Here is a 16251-nt window from a genome sequence, read left to right on the forward strand (position 1 = left end):
AAGAGCAGTTGGTGGAGCTGAAGAAGACAGGCATCATCCGGGAGTCTAGAAGCCCATACGCCTCCCCATAGTAATGGTGAGAAAAAAGAATGGGTCGCTGCATCTGTACATCGACTATAGAACCCTGAACAGAAGGACCATTCCCGATCAGTATACCACCCCTCGGATAGAGGATGCCCTACAGAGTCTATCGGAGGCTAAGTGGTTCAGTATGTTGGACCTGAAGAGCGGGTATTGTCAGATCCCAATGTGCCCCGAAGATAGGGAAAAGACTGCCTTTATCACCCCAGTGGGGTTCTTCGAGTTTAACCGGATGCCTCAAGGGTTGTCTGGGGTCCCAGCAACTTTCCAAAGGCTTATGGAGAAGATAATGGGTGACATGAACTTGATAGAAGTGCTAGTCTACCTGGATGAAATAATAGTCTTCAGGAGAATGCTGGAGGAGCATGAGGCACGTCTGGAAAAGGTTCTGAAGAGACTCCATGAAGAGGGCTTGAAGCTTTCCATGGAGAAGTGCCAATTCTACCAACCGTTAGTGACTTACTTGGGACGTGTCGTGTCCAAAGAGGGCATAGCAACTGACCCAAAAAAGCTAGAGGATGTCACTTCTTGGCCCAGGCCCTCCAACGTGACTGAACTCAGGTCATTCCTGGGGTTCTGCTCATACTACAGAAGGTTCGTGGAAGGGTTCGCAAAAATAGCCCATCCCCTCTCTGAGCTCTTGAAGAACCAGGGAGAGGCTGGTGAAGACTCAGAACGGCCTGGGAAGCCGAAAGAGGGACCCAGGAAGAAAAGAGAGTCCATCCAGAGTCAGTGGACCTCAGAGTGTGAAGAGGCCTTTAGACAGCTGAAGTGGAGCCTCACCACTGCTCCGGTGTTGGCGTATGCAGACCCAACAAAGCCCTATGAGCTCCATGTGGACACCAGTCGAGACGGACTGGGGGAGTACTCTGCCAAGAACACGAAGGGTCTTTGCGACCCATCGCCTATGTGAGTCGAAGCCTGATTCCCGCAGAAAAGAACTATCCGACTCATAAGCTGGAGTCCCTGGCCCTGAAGTGGGCAGTGGTAGACAAGCTTAAAGACTACCTGTAGGGGGCTGAGTTTGTAGTAAAGACCGACAACAACCCCCTCACCTACTTGCTCACTTCTGCCAAGCTGGATGCCACTGGCCACAGGTGGCTTGCAGCCCTTTCGGCTTTTACCTTTAGCCTGAAATACAGACCAGGAGTTGGTAACTGTGATGCGGACACTCTATCCAGAAGACCTCACGACCCCCTGAGTTCCTCAGAAGACTGGACTCAACTCACTCCCGAAGGAGTCAGAGCCCTATGTGAGGGGACAAGTCACTATGGGAAAGGTGGGGCCAGAACCGAAGATGTAGGAGTGCCTGCAGCAGAAGTCCCCAGATGTTATTGTGATGTCTCTCAAGTGGTGAAAAAAGGCCTTCCCAAGCTGTCCAGGAAGGATCTTAGGAAGGATCAGGAAGAAGGAACATTGTGTGGACTGGTGAAGAAGGCATTGGAATGTCAACAACCCAATGTACTTCAGAAGAGTCCTTGTAAGAAAGCCAAGCTGCTGCTGAAGGAATGGGATCGGTTGCAGCTGCAACAGGGAGTGGTCTACCGAAGGGGCCCTTCCGACGATCCAGAAGAAAAGTGCACAGAGAGAGGGTACTTATTGCTCTACATGACCACCATAGTCACCTGTGACCCGAAAGGACTTTGCAGTTAGTGAAAGACAGATTTTACTGCCCTCACAAGAGGAGAGAAGTGGAGAGTTACTGTCATTCCTGCCTCAGGTGTATACAACGGAAGACGCTGCCACAGAGGGCTACCCCAATGGGCCATCTGGAAAGTCAGGGCCCAATGGACCTGGTCTGCATAGACTTTCTCTGTCCAGAAAACAACTTGAGTGGAGTAGGGGACATATTAGTGGTGACAGACCATTTCATCCAGTATGCCCAGGCTTTTCCCACTAGAGATAGTTTCATAGTAGTTAGTAAGGTTGAATAAAGACACCAGTCCATCCAGTTCAACCTGAGTGAGTGTCTACAATTGTGCCTATCCCTGTACATTGCACACTCACATCAGTCCCCTACTCACATCAGTCCCCTACCCTCAAGGAGCCCACAATCCAAGGTCCCCCATTCATATACTAGGGCCAATTTTGGACAGAAGCCAATTAACCTACCTGCATGTCTTTGGATCAACAAACAATCACAGTGGCAAAGACTCTTATTGAGAAGTTCTTCGTCCATTATGGATTACCCCAAAGGATACACTCAGACCAGGGAAGAGACTTTGAAAGTAGGCTAATAAAAAAATTACTGGAGTTATTGGGCATACAGAAGTCGAGGACCACACCCTATCACCCACAAGGGGATCCTCAGCCAGAAAGGTTCAACCGGACTCTCCTGAATATGCTGGGTACGTTGACCGCAGAACAGAAGCCCCACTGGAGTAGACACATCGCTGCATTAGTCCATGCCTATAACAGCACCAAATGCGATGCCACGGGTTATTCACCCTATCGGCTAATGTTTGGTCGAGAAACCCGGCTACCAGTGGATCTGGCTTTTGGAACCTCTCTGGACCACACTTCAAAGTCTTCCCACAAAGGATATGTAAACAGACTGAGAAAGAACTTGCAAATTGCCTACGAGCAGGCCCAAGCCACTTCAAGATCCAGGGAGAGCAGGAATAAAAAGAACTTTGACCTAAAAGTGAAGATTCAAGATCTTCAAATAGGTGACCGGGTACTGCTGAGAAATTTGGGAATTCCAGGGAAGCATAAGCTGGCTGATCACTGGAAGTCGCAGCCTTATGTTGTGTGTGGAAAACTCCCAGGTATCCCTGTCTATGAAATCAAACCAGAGGGGAGCACTGGACCTGTGAAAACCTGGCACCGGAACCACATGTTGCCCCTTACAGAGGCGGTTAAGACAAGTATGGAGAAGGAGCTCCCATCCACATCCAGTGAAGTCAGTAGGCCAACAACCAGATCTCAGTCAAAGTCCTTGGAGGAAGAAGAAGAAGACTTAGGGATGAGTTGGCTGTGGCCCACGGAGGCTCCGGAAATTGATATGGAGGTCCTCCCTGAAGCAGAGGAAGATTATACTGAAACTCTCAGAGCAGAGGCCCCAGAGTTTGTGCCAGCAAGTTGACTCTATTGAAGAGCTGGATGCTCCTAGTTACTCTCCACTGGTTGAGACTGAGAAAGGGGTTGAAGATACCTGTCAGTTGGAAATGGAAACCCCAAGAGTTCCAAGAGAAAAGAGAGACATTCGTCCACCCCACAGACTGACTTATGATACATTGGTCTCCCTATTACTGATTCAGTAGGGGACAACCCCACCTCACCCCTTGGCACATCTGTACCAAACATGGTAATATCAGCTGTGAGTGCACAGGACAGCTCCTCACCATACGACAACTGGTGGGAGGCCCCTCTGTCCGTTTTATATAGTTACATAGATGATAAAGTGAAAATCCTCTTTGGGGACCAAAGAGATCAAGTAGGGGCAGTGTGTAGCGGGGACATAATTGTGTATTAATGTAGTTAATGTGAATACAATGTAAACCTATGGACAATGTTATTTGTTAGTATTTGGCACCATCTAGTGACCAAAACTGGAAATGGACTTTAGTTACTTTCCTTTTCATGGTGTTGGAAAGATAACAGGAAGTGACTGTGTTTACTTTGGTTATTTGACCTTATCTACCCAGAAGTCTGTGTGACCTACCCATGAATACTCTGATATGCAGTGCATGCTGGGTAGGGTATAAAAGGGACTGCAGCGGCCATATTTGGTCTCTTGGGACCACGCTGCCTGCCTATGCGGAACTGTGTTGAAGGTTCTCGGACACATTGGCAGAAAGTCACCGCGGAGGTCAAACCGGACCGTTTGCGAGGTGACATGATGGAGCCTGAGAGCTGGTGATCAGATTGACGAGGTTCAGAGATGCTTATCGGAATAGTGGAGGACCGGATCCAGTCGGTGGAGCGACACAGAGCATCTGGCTCAGCCTGAACGGAAGCAAGTTGCTGTTATTGGACCAAAGTCATCACCCAGAGCTCTGATCCAGTTGGTGAGCGGGTTACGGCCCATTGTTTAATACTACTGCACACAGTTAGACTTACTCACAGGCCTCGCTGGAACCTGTTGTTCCACGGAAGTAAGACTGAGCAACTGACGTTTAGTAGGCGTGAGGCACGGTTCACTTTAGCGCCCAAGTGTGATTACAAGTTCTTGGAGTTACACCTGGAGTATTCTGAGTTAACTTTCTCCACTTACCCCTATGGATTACAATTACCTGAGGAACCATTTAAGCTAGTGAAGAATGAAGATAAAGGAGGGAAATACTTTAAGTGAGGCCTCACTTAGACTTTAAGTAAGGGGAGCTCCCAGGTCTAGATAATAATATACTTGCATATTGTTTATTGTATGTGACTGTTGATTCATGCTGTGCTGACGTTCTACTTTGGGATGACAGTGAAGTTCCTGTACTCATTTATTCGTTATACTTTCAGTAAAAGTATTCCTGGTTAAGAGTACAAGTGTATGGTCTACTGTCTTTTCCCACCAGGTGGAGCCAGAGGATCCTGAGGGATCGGTACAGGTACCTTATACTGTCTATATTGTACTGTATTATTATTGCACCACAGCTGTGCCAAGGGGATAGAGTTACACAAAAAGGGGGTTTCTCAGAAGAGTGCAGGCCCAACTCAACACAAGCCGACTTAGAAAAAGGTTCCTGTACTACTTGGGGGCAACTTGCATTGACTTCTATTACAGAAGTAATTTGCAAGCCACGTTTAAGTGGCGCTTTATGGGGTGGCTTCAGAGTCGGGTGATTTTGAAGCTGCCCCAGTGTGAACCGGCACTAAGGAGTTAAAGTTTACAAGTGGATGGTGATTGGCTGGTGGGGCCACACCACACAAGAATCAAATTACTGTATACAAGGTGACTTTATACAAGTACTATTGATTGCGTGTTCACATTTATTGATTGATATTTAAATTTATTTGAATGATCTTTATTTTTAGTACTGAGGATTGTTTGCACATTGCACTAGTTGTTATATATTGCACATAATAGGTATTTATGTATATTGTTTTAGTACAGCACGCCATTTATTTTGAATTATATAATCAAAAAAAAAACATCTTTGTGAAAAAAATATCACTGTAAAAATTAAATGTGTATATCAAACGCTGCAATAAACTAATATCATAGCTCAAAGTGCATAAACATTAAGTGCAAATGCTACCAATAGGGATGAGCTTCGTGTTCGAGTCGAACGTACGTTCGACTCGAACATTGGCTGTTCGTCCGTTCGGCGAAGTCTGAACATTTTGGTCCGTTCGCGTCAAATTCGTGTGGCGCTCACGGCCCACAATGCACTGCGATGGCGCAGTGCATTGCTGGCTCATGATTGGCCAAGCATGCACTCTGACCCCGCATGCTTGGCCAATCGCAGCGCCAGCAGCGAGGAGAGCCATGATTGGCCACAGGCAGGATGCCTGTGGCCAATCATAGCTCAGGCTGTGTAGTGCACGCCCCACACTATATAAGGCCGCCATCGCGGCGGCCTCGTGTAGTGTGTTGGCGTCTGAAGCAGTGGGTGTTCTGTGTACCTTCAACACAGTACACACCGATCGTTTTCGTCCGCTTTTCTATCTTGCTGTTGTGTAGTGGTTATTGTCTGCATGCCCTGACCGCAGTATACACCGCTATATTCACCTCACCTATATAGCTAGTGATCTATCTTTAATAATAGAGCTTGCAGTCAGTAGTGTTAGGAGATCGTGCTCTGTACCCAGTACATACCGTTATATCCACCTACATAGCTGTTCTCTATTTGAGCCCACTTGCCATCTGCAGGAGTTATTGGAAGTTGTGTGTGCCTCCAGCACAGCACAGTATACATCTGTATATACCCCTTTATCTCTGGTGTTCTCTGGTTATTGTCTGCGTGCCCTGACCGCAGTATACACCGCTATATTCACCTCACCTATATAGCTAGTAGTAGTGATCTATCTTTTATAATAGAGCTTGCAGTCAGTAGTGTTAGGAGATAGTGCGTGCTGTCTGCGTGCTCTGTACCCAGTACATACCGCTATATCCACCTACATAGCTGTTCTCTATTTGAGCCCACTTGCCATCTGCAGGAGTTATTGGAAGTTGTGTGTGCCTCCAGCACAGCACAGTATACATCTGTATATACCCCTTTATCTCTGGTGTTCTATAATAAAGGCATCTGCAGGAGTTAGTGGGTGTTGTGTGCCTCCAGCACAATATACACTACCCAACTGCTGTTTTACCCAACTCCCTTCAGGCCATTACCATGTCTGGAAGGCCAGCAAGGAGAGGCAGACAGGCACGAGCCGATAAAAGAGGGCAAGCAGGCTCTGTGTCTAGAGACAACAGTGCTGGTCGTGGACGCGGTGCATTGTCATCAGCACGTAGCCATGGGACATGCTTGTCCTTCTTTTCGGCAGCTGGACATGTTGAACCGCAACATGCCAACGACTTGGTAGAGTGGATGACCAAGCCCTCTTCATCCTCCTCATCCTCTCTCACCCAGTCTCAGGGTAGTAGCAAAGCAGCTGCCAACGCATCGTCTTCCCTCCTCTCAATGTCATCATCAGTGACTCCTTCCCTAGACCCACCATGTCCTCCTGAGGAGTCTCCTGAACTCTTTGAGCACAGTGTTGGGTACATGCTCCAGGAGGATGCCCAGTGTTTTGTGGGCTCTGATGATGACACTCAGCTAGAGGAAGGCAGTAGCGTGAGCGCAGAGAGAGGGGATGCTCAAGAAGGACAGCAATCTGGCAGTCATGTTCCACAAGCTGCAGCATACTGCCAGGTTTGCTACAGCGATGAAGAGGGAGAGGATGATGAGGGCACTGACTCCACGTGGGTGCCTGGAAGGAGGGAGGAGGAGGAGGAGGAGGCACATGTCCAACGAGGCAGGATGCCCTCCGAGGGCCAGCTTAGGGGCAGCACACCGACTGAATCACACCGCAGAGCTCCGCCTGTGCAGAGCGCTGCCTCTGCGCGTTATTCTAAAAGTTCTTTGGTGTGGGCCTTTTTTGAGACGAGTGCATCAGATCGCACCGCTGCTATTTGCAACATATGTCTCAAGCGTATCTCACGTGGCCAAAACATCAGCCGCTTGGGAACCACATGCTTGACCAGACATATGTTGACCTGCCATGCCGCTCGTTGGCAAGCATACCTCAAAGACCCACACCAAAGAACAAAGCGGACCTCTCCTTGCTCCTCATCAGCTGGCATCTCCAACCCCACTAGACCTTCAGTCCTCTCTGAAACCTGCTCTGAGAGGAATGAAGGTGTAGAATTAGGTGTGTCACAGCCAAGTGCTTCCGGGAACTCTGCTAGCGGTACACCCACGTCCGATTATAGCAGGCAAATGTCCCTGCCCCAGCTGCTGGACCGGCGGAAGAAGTTCACTCACAGCCATCCACATGCCCAGCGGTTGAATGCTAGCTTGGCTAAATTGCTAGCACTTCAACTGCTGCCTTTTCAGTTGGTATACTCGGCCCCCTTCCGTGAGTTTGTACAATGTGCGGTTCCTCAGTGGCAGGTCCCCAAATGCTTTTTCTCACGGAAGGCGATTCCGGCTCTCTACTGGCATGTGGAAGGCAATGTCCTTGCCTCGCTGGACAGGGCGGTCAGCGGTAAGGTGCATATTACCGCTGACTCTTGGTCCAGCAGGCATGGACAGGGACGTTACCTGTCTTTCACGGCCCATTGGGTCACTCTTCTGGCAGCTGGGAAGGATGCAGGACAAGGTGCAGTAGTGTTGGAGGTTGTTCCGCCACCACGCCTCCAAAATGCTACTATTTGTTGTGACACACCTCTCTCCTCCACCCCCTCCTCTTCTTCTTCCTCCATGGCTTCTTCCAGTGCTCTGTCCTCAGAACCAGCGGTGCTCCGTAGGTGTTCCAGGGGCTACGCAAGTACGCAGGCAAAACGATGCCATGCCGTACTTGCGCTGGTTTGTTTGGGGGACAGGAGCCACACTGGGGCAGATGTTTTGTAAGCTCAGCAGGGGCAGGCCGAGAGGTGGTTGACGCCACGCCAGCTTAAGCCAGGAATGGTGGTTTGCGACAATGGCACCAACCTCCTCTCCGCCCTCCGACAGGGACAACTGACCCATGTGCCCTGTGTAGCTCACGTCCTTAACCTGGTGGTGCAGCGGTTCTTGGGCAGGTACCCCGGCTTACAGGATGTCCTGAAGCAGGCCAGGAAAGTCTGTGTGCATTTCCGCCGATCATTTAATGCCTGTGCTCGGCTGGCTGAGCTCCAAAAGGAGTTGAACCTGCCCAAGAACCGCCTTATATGTGACATGCCCACCAGATGGAACTCAACATTGGCCATGCTGCAGCGGCTGCACACGCAGCAGAGGGCCATCAATGAGTACCTGTGCGACTACGGCACCAGGACAGGGTCAGGGGAGCTCGGTTTTTTCTCACCACGCCAGTGGGGCATGATCAGGGATGCATGCACTGTCCTGTCACTGTTTGAGGAGGCCACAAGGATGGTGAGCAGTGACAGTGCATGCATCAGTGACACTGTACCTCTTGTCCACCTCTTGGAGCATACGCTGCGTGGAATAATGGACAGGGCACTTGAGGCGGAACAGAGGCAGGAAGAGGAGGACTTCCTTGCCTCTCAAGGCCCCCTTTATCCAGACAGTGTTCCTGCTGTGCCACCCATCACACAGGAAGAGGATGAGGAGAAGGAAGAGGAGGAGGAGGATGATTGTGTCAGCATGGAGGTGGAGGCTGGCACTCAGCATCAGCATCAGCAGCAGCAGCAGCAGTCTTGTAGGGATGATTTACAGTCCCAAGAAACACGTGGACTTGTACGTGGCTGGGAGGAGGTAGCTGCGGATCATGTTGTCCTTAGTGACCCAGAGGACTCCGGACCGAATGCCTCAGCTAACCTACGCTGCATGGCCTCCCTGATCCTGCAAAGCCTGCGGAAGGATCCTCGTATTCTTCGGATCAAGGAGAAGGACCATTACTGGCTGGCCACTCTCCTTGATCCACGGTACAAGGGTAAGGTTGCCGACCTTATCTTGCCATCGCAGAGGGAGCAGAGGATGAGACATCTCGGGGAGGCCTTGCAGAAAGGTCTGTGCAACGCGTTCTCAGAGACTGGGAGGTTACAAACTCCTGGTCCTGGACAACGTGTTGCTGAGGCATCGGTCAGAAGGAGCGGTGGAGAAGGTGGCCGTCTGACTGATGCTTTCAGACAATTTTTTAGTCCGCAGCCCCAAGGTATGATCGGTTCCAGCACCTATCGCCAGCGTCTGATTTACATGGTGCAGGAATACCTAGGGGCAAGGTCAGACTTGGACACCTTTCCCACCGAAAATCCTCTGGCTTACTGGGTCTTGAGGATGGATCACTGGCCAGAGCTTGCACAGTATGCAATTGAGCTACTGGCCTGTCCTGCATCCAGCGTTCTTTCGGAACGCACCTTCAGTGCTGCTGGTGGCTTTGTTACCGATTACAGGGTGCGCCTGTCCACCGAATCAGTTGATCGACTGACCTTCATCAAGATGAATCAGTCTTGGATCACCCACAGCTACCAAGCACCTGAAGCTGATGTAACCGAATAATTTTTTTTGAAATACCACATCCCTTCAAGACTGCCTATGCTGATGCTGAGTGATTGTCCTGTTATGTTGATTGTCTATCCTCTTCCTCCTCCGCTGATATGTTGGAAGAACATTTCTGGTTCTGGTTGATGCCATCAGCCCAATTTTTCTGCCCCTGTTTAACAGGGGCGTTTAAGTACAATTTTTGATGCAATGCTTTGCAGCAGGGCTAATTCCTGCAATCAAACAAGAGTATATGGGAGAGGTTGCAGTGTGGTGGCACCAGCACCAGTGCCTAAGGCCCAATTTTTCTGCCCCTGTTTAACAGGGGCGTTTAATTAAAATTTTTGATGCAATGCTTTGCAGCAGGGCTAATTCCTGCATTAAAACTAGAGTATATGGCAGAGGTTGCAGTGTGGTGGCACCAGCACCAGTGCCTAAGGCCCAATTTTTCTGCCCCTGTTTAACAGGGGCGTTTAAGTACAATTTTTGATGCAATGCTTTGCAGCAGGGCTAATTCCTGCATTAAAACTAGAGTATATGGCAGAGGTTGCAGTGTGGTGGCACCAGCACCAGTGCCTAAGGCCCAATTTTTCTGCCCCTGTTTAACAGGGGCGTTTAAGTACAATTTTTGATGCAATGCTTTGCAGCAGGGCTAATTCCTGCAATAAAACTAGAGTATATGGCAGAGGTTGCAGTGTGGTGGCACCAGCACCAGTGCCTAAGGCCCAATTTTTCTGCCCCTGTTTAACAGGGGCATTTAAGTACAATTTTTGATGCAATGCTTTGCAGCAGGGCTAATTCCTGCAATAAAACTAGAGTATATGGCAGAGGTTGCAGTGTGGTGGCACCAGCACCAGTGCCTAAGGCCCAATTTTTCTGCCCCTGTTTAACAGGGGCGTTTAGGTACAATTTTTGATGCAATGCTTTGCAGCAGGGCTAATTCCTGCAATAAAACTAGAGTATATGGCAGAGGTTGCAGTGTGGTGGCACCAGCACCAGTGCCTAAGGCCCAATTTTTCTGCCCCTGTTTAACAGGGGCATTTAAGTACAATTTTTGATGCAATGCTTTGCAGCAGGGCTAATTCCTGCAATAAAACTAGAGTATATGGCAGAGGTTGCAGTGTGGTGGCACCAGCACCAGTGCCTAAGGCCCAATTTTTCTGCCCCTGTTTAACAGGGGCGTTTAAGTACAATTTTTGATGCAATGCTTTGCAGCAGGGCTAATTCCTGCAATAAAACTAGAGTATATGGCAGAGGTTGCAGTGTGGTGGCACCAGCACCAGTGCCTAAGGCCCAATTTTTCTGCCCCTGTTTAACAGGGGCGTTTAAGTACAATTTTTGATGCAATGCTTTGCAGCAGGGCTAATTCCTGCAATGAAACAAGAGTATATGGGAGAGGTTGCAGTGTGGTGGCACCAGCACCAGTGCCTAAGGCCCAATTTTTCTGCTCCTGTTTAACAGAGGCGTTTAATTAAAATTTTTGATGCAATGCTTTGCAGCAGGGCTAATTCCTGCATTAAAACTAGAGTATATGGCAGAGGTTGCAGTGTGGTGGCACCAGCACCAGTGCCTAAGGCCCAATTTTTCTGCCCCTGTTTAACAGGGGCATTTAAGTACAATTTTTGATGCAATGCTTTGCAGCAGGGCTAATTCCTGCAATAAAACTAGAGTATATGGCAGAGGTTGCAGTGTGGTGGCACCAGCACCAGTGCCTAAGGCCCAATTTTTCTGCCCCTGTTTAACAGGGGCGTTTAGGTACAATTTTTGATGCAATGCTTTGCAGCAGGGCTAATTCCTGCAATAAAACTAGAGTATATGGCAGAGGTTGCAGTGTGGTGGCACCAGCACCAGTGCCTAAGGCCCAATTTTTCTGCCCCTGTTTAACAGGGGCGTTTAAGTACAATTTTTGATGCAATGCTTTGCAGCAGGGCTAATTCCTGCAATAAAACTAGAGTATATGGCAGAGGTTGCAGTGTGGTGGCACCAGCACCAGTGCCTAAGGCCCAATTTTTCTGCCCCTGTTTAACAGGGGCGTTTAAGTACAATTTTTGATGCAATGCTTTTTAGCAGGGCTAATTCCTGCAATAAAACTAGAGTATATGGCAGAGGTTGCAGTGTGGTGGCACCAGCACCAGTGCCTAAGGCCCAATTTTTCTGCCCCTGTTTAACAGGGGCGTTTAAGTACAATTTTTGATGCAATGCTTTGCAGCAGGGCTAATTCCTGCAATAAAACTAGAGTATATGGCAGAGGTTGCAGTGTGGTGGCACCAGCACCAGTGCCTAAGGCCCAATTTTTCTGCCCCTGTTTAACAGGGGCATTTAAGTACAATTTTTGATGCAATGCTTTGCAGCAGGGCTAATTCCTGCAATGAAACAAGAGTATATGGGAGAGGTTGCAGTGTGGTGCAACCAGCACCAGTGCCTAAGGCCCAATTTTTCTGCTCCTGTTTAACAGAGGCGTTTAATTAAAATTTTTGATGCAATGCTTTGCAGCAGGGCTAATTCCTGCATTAAAACTAGAGTATATGGCAGAGGTTGCAGTGTGGTGGCACCAGCACCAGTGCCTAAGGCCCAATTTTTCTGCCCCTGTTTAACAGGGGCATTTAAGTACAATTTTTGATGCAATGCTTTGCAGCAGGGCTAATTCCTGCAATAAAACTAGAGTATATGGCAGAGGTTGCAGTGTGGTGGCACCAGCACCAGTGCCTAAGGCCCAATTTTTCTGCCCCTGTTTAACAGGGGCGTTTAAGTACAATTTTTGATGCAATGCTTTGCAGCAGGGCTAATTCCTGCAATAAAACTAGAGTATATGGCAGAGGTTGCAGTGTTGTGGCACCAGCACCAGTGCCTAAGGCCCAATTTTTCTGCCCCTGTTTAACAGGGGCGTTTAGGTACAATTTTTGATGCAATGCTTTGCAGCAGGGCTAATTCCTGCAACAAAACTAGAGTATATGGCAGAGGTTGCAGTGTGGTGGCACCAGCACCAGTGCCTAAGGCCCAATTTTTCTGCCCCTGTTTAACAGGGGCATTTAAGTACAATTTTTGATGCAATGCTTTGCAGCAGGGCTAATTCCTGCAATAAAACTAGAGTATATGGCAGAGGTTGCAGTGTGGTGGCACCAGCACCAGTGCCTAAGGCCCAATTTTTCTGCCCCTGTTTAACAGGGGCGTTTAAGTACAATTTTTGATGCAATGCTTTGCAGCAGGGCTAATTCCTGCAATAAATCTAGAGTATATGGCAGAGGTTGCAGTGTGGTGGCACCAGCACCAGTGCCTAAGGCCCAATTTTTCTGCCCCTGTTTAACAGGGGCGTTTAAGTACAATTTTTGATGCAATGCTTTGCAGCAGGGCTAATTCCTGCAATGAAACAAGAGTATATGGGAGAGGTTGCAGTGTGGTGGCACCAGCACCAGTGCCTAAGGCCCAATTTTTCTGCTCCTGTTTAACAGAGGCGTTTAATTAAAATTTTTGATGCAATGCTTTGCAGCAGGGCTAATTCCTGCATTAAAACTAGAGTATATGGCAGAGGTTGCAGTGTGGTGGCACCAGCACCAGTGCCTAAGGCCCAATTTTTCTGCCCCTGTTTAACAGGGGCATTTAAGTACAATTTTTGATGCAATGCTTTGCAGCAGGGCTAATTCCTGCAATAAAACTAGAGTATATGGCAGAGGTTGCAGTGTGGTGGCACCAGCACCAGTGCCTAAGGCCCAATTTTTCTGCCCCTGTTTAACAGGGGCGTTTAGGTACAATTTTTGATGCAATGCTTTGCAGCAGGGCTAATTCCTGCAATAAAACTAGAGTATATGGCAGAGGTTGCAGTGTGGTGGCACCAGCACCAGTGCCTAAGGCCCAATTTTTCTGCCCCTGTTTAACAGGGGCGTTTAAGTACAATTTTTGATGCAATGCTTTGCAGCAGGGCTAATTCCTGCAATAAAACTAGAGTATATGGCAGAGGTTGCAGTGTGGTGGCACCAGCACCAGTGCCTAAGGCCCAATTTTTCTGCCCCTGTTTAACAGGGGCGTTTAAGTACAATTTTTGATGCAATGCTTTGCAGCAGGGCTAATTCCTGCAATAAAACTAGAGTATATGGCAGAGGTTGCAGTGTGGTGGCACCAGCACCAGTGCCTAAGGCCCAATTTTTCTGCCCCTGTTTAACAGGGGCGTTTAAGTACAATTTTTGATGCAATGCTTTGCAGCAGGGCTAATTCCTGCAATAAAACTAGAGTATATGGCAGAGGTTGCAGTGTGGTGGCACCAGCACCAGTGCCTAAGGCCCAATTTTTCTGCCCCTGTTTAACAGGGGCGTTTAAGTACAATTTTTGATGCAATGCTTTGCAGCAGGGCTAATTCCTGCAATAAAACTAGAGTATATGGCAGAGGTTGCAGTGTGGTGGCACCAGCACCAGTGCCTAAGGCCCAATTTTTCTGCCCCTGTTTAACAGGGGCATTTAAGTACAATTTTTGATGCAATGCTTTGCAGCAGGGCTAATTCCTGCAATGAAACAAGAGTATATGGGAGAGGTTGCAGTGTGGTGCAACCAGCACCAGTGCCTAAGGCCCAATTTTTCTGCTCCTGTTTAACAGAGGCGTTTAATTAAAATTTTTGATGCAATGCTTTGCAGCAGGGCTAATTCCTGCATTAAAACTAGAGTATATGGCAGAGGTTGCAGTGTGGTGGCACCAGCACCAGTGCCTAATGCCCAATTTTTCTGCCCCTGTTTAACAGGGGCATTTAAGTACAATTTTTGATGCAATGCTTTGCAGCAGGGCTAATTCCTGCAATAAAACTAGAGTATATGGCAGAGGTTGCAGTGTGGTGGCACCAGCACCAGTGCCTAAGGCCCAATTTTTCTGCCCCTGTTTAACAGGGGCGTTTAGGTACAATTTTTGATGCAATGCTTTGCAGCAGGGCTAATTCCTGCAATAAAACTAGAGTATATGGCAGAGGTTGCAGTGTGGTGGCACCAGCACCAGTGCCTAAGGCCCAATTTTTCTGCCCCTGTTTAACAGGGGCGTTTAAGTACAATTTTTGATGCAATGCTTTGCAGCAGGGCTAATTCCTGCAATAAAACTAGAGTATATGGAAGAGGTTGCAGTGTGGTGGCACCAGCAGCAGTGCCTAAGGCCAAATTTTTCTGCCCCTGTTTAACAGGGACATGTAATTACAATTCTTGATATAATATTTCACAGGAGGGCCCCTTCCTGTGCCCACCCAGAGTAACGGTGAGGACTTATAGTGTTGTGGCACCAGCACCACAACCACCAAAGGTCAATTTTTCTACCACTGTTCAACAATGGCATGTAATTACAATTCTTGATATAATCGTTCACAGCAGGGCGCTCCAGCGCCCACCAAGAGTCACTTTGAGGGCTTACAATGTTGTGGCAAAACCAACACCTTGTTCCGCCATTTCTGCAGAGCATATAGGGCAAGCCCCTACTTTCAAACATCCAACTTACAAACATCTCCTACTTGCAAACGGAAGGAGACAACAGCAAGTGAGATGAAAAAAGATGGACGAGAAAACAAATTATACAGGGGTGATAACCCTTCCCTATGTTTTCCAAAAAGCTTAAAAATAGTTTTTTTGACTGGAGCTACACTTTAAAAATGTACCAGTTGAAAATTACAAACAGATTCAACTTAACACAACAAACCTACACAGTCCCTGTCTTGTTTGCACCGCCTGTATACTTCTGTTCTGAGTATATAGGGCCTGGGGGCCACACGCATTTCCTTTTTTTAATATGGGTACGGGGTTCCCCTTAATATGCGTACAAGACCTAAAGGAGCTGGTAATAGGCAGGGAGGGCTACCCATGCCATTTTTCTCAATGATTTTCAACCATATTGCAGGAACCAGATATAACATTAAAACCGCAAGCAGTTTTAAATGGTGTTATTTCCGTTTAATGTGATTTTGTGCAGGGACTGTTCTAAACACGGGAAACACGTGGCACTTCACAGGCATATTACAGACACCCCCCAGGCACCATATTTAAAGGAATATTTCACATATTTTTCACTTTAATCGTCATTAAAATCAGTGCTCCCGCCAAAACGGCCATTTTTAAAAACATTTTAGGCATTGACCCATGTCCCCTGGGGCAGGAGCCAGATCCCCAAACCCTTTTTAGGACAGTATCTTGCATATTAGCCGTTAAAATTAGCACTTTTAATTTTGAACGTTCGAGTCCCATAGACTTCAATGGGGTTCTAACGTTCGTTCGAATTTGGGGTCCGTTCGAATGTTCTGGTGCAAACCGAACCGGGGGGTGTTCGGCTCATCCCTAGCTACCAACACATATAGTGCAATAATTGCTAAATATTTTGCAAATGACTACAAAAAAGTGCAAAGTCCAGTGTTATTGTGAGAAAAAAATGCAAGTGCAATATATTAATCAACTCAGAAAATAGTCCACAAGTTATCCAAGGAAAAGTTTCTCCCCTGGGCGGGGCTAGGATGCTCTTCACCACACTTGGCTTGATCGAACTCATGTGTTAGCAGCTGGAGATGATTGACAACACAAGAAATCTTTTACACCTTAGTGTCGAGGAGTCACTTGTATCATGTGAGTGTTTTTTATATTCTTTTAATAAAGCCTTTTA

Source organism: Lithobates pipiens, unplaced genomic scaffold (assembly GCF_037356315.1).
Source record: "Lithobates pipiens isolate NorthernLeopardFrog02 unplaced genomic scaffold, aLitPip1_a1.2 Scaffold_13, whole genome shotgun sequence".
Taxonomy (NCBI): Eukaryota; Metazoa; Chordata; class Amphibia; order Anura; family Ranidae; genus Lithobates; species Lithobates pipiens.